Raw genomic sequence first — 1,362 nt, forward strand, 5'->3', positions numbered from 1 at the left:
GAAATATACGCAATGTTGAATTTGAATTATAATTGATTATTTTGCAAGGGTTTTTTGAGGGTTGTAAAATCATTTGGCGAAAAAAAAATTACCGTTTGTAACATTGAAAAATTAATGATTAATTTTATGGAATTATTTATAAAGCGAAGACAATGCCGTATTATTTTACATTTGATTATTTAATTACTGTACCTGAATACATTTCTACTCTTCAGAATACAATAAAACACTTTATGTATTTAGCATATTTTTCTTTATTGAATATGTTTATAGATTATTATATTTTAGGCACTCCCTTATGGAATCATCCCTAATTAATCTAAAATTATAGATTTTTTACAAACATTTATTCAACTTAACTAGTAAAATTGTATTCATATTGCAATATACAGTTAAAGTCAGAATTAATAGCCCCCTTCAATTTTTTATTTATTTATTTTTTTAATTGTACCCCAAATGATGTTTAACAAAGCAAGGAAATTTTTCCAGTATGTCTGATGTTTTTTTTTTTTCTAAAGAAAGTCTTTTGTTTTTTTATTTCGGCTAGAATAAAAGCAGTTTTTAATATTTTTAAACACAATTTTAGGGACAAAATTATTACCCCCTCTGAGATATTTTTTTTCAATAATCTACATAACAAACCATTGTTATACAATAACTTGCCCAATTACCCTAACCTGCCTAGTTAACCTTATTAACCTAGTTAAGCCTTAAAATGTCACTTTAAGCTGTATAGAAGTGTCTTCAAAAATATCTAGTCAATTATTATTTAAAAATCTCTCCAATAAACTTTTTGGGGAAATTAAAATTAGTATTTTGTTTCCAGAATTAATTTTAAAACTGAAAAAAAGCCACAAATAAAGATTCTGCTTGGCACATTTGAAAATTTTCAACAGTACAACACTTATTCATTCATTCATTCATTCTCCTTTAGCTAAAGGGCGTCACAAACAGTGCGCACATGACAGTTGAAAGTATCGCACACTAGGCGTGCACATTTGCATATTTTAAAATGAAACTATTCAGATGGCGCTCTGTGGCAAGGCACAAATACAAACAGTGTTCTGAGTTGTAGCTGGGCACTGTGGACAGCCACCGGTGTGTGTACACTGATAAAAAAGTCTATGTTTAGAATTCTAAAATGCACTGCGTGCCGCCGATCGGCGCATGTGGTGTGTGACCCCCTTTAGTCCTTTTATTCATCAGGGGTCATCACAGTGGAATGAACTGCTAACTTATCCAGCACTACATCACTTAATTTTATTTTAATTGACGTATATGCACGACAAGTCAATGCTTCTTATGAATGGTTTGGCATGCAACCTTTTAATAAATAAAATGTTTATAAATAATTCCCTTGGG

This window comes from Danio rerio, chromosome 22, assembly GCF_049306965.1.
Source record: "Danio rerio strain Tuebingen ecotype United States chromosome 22, GRCz12tu, whole genome shotgun sequence".
NCBI lineage: Eukaryota > Metazoa > Chordata > Actinopteri > Cypriniformes > Danionidae > Danio > Danio rerio.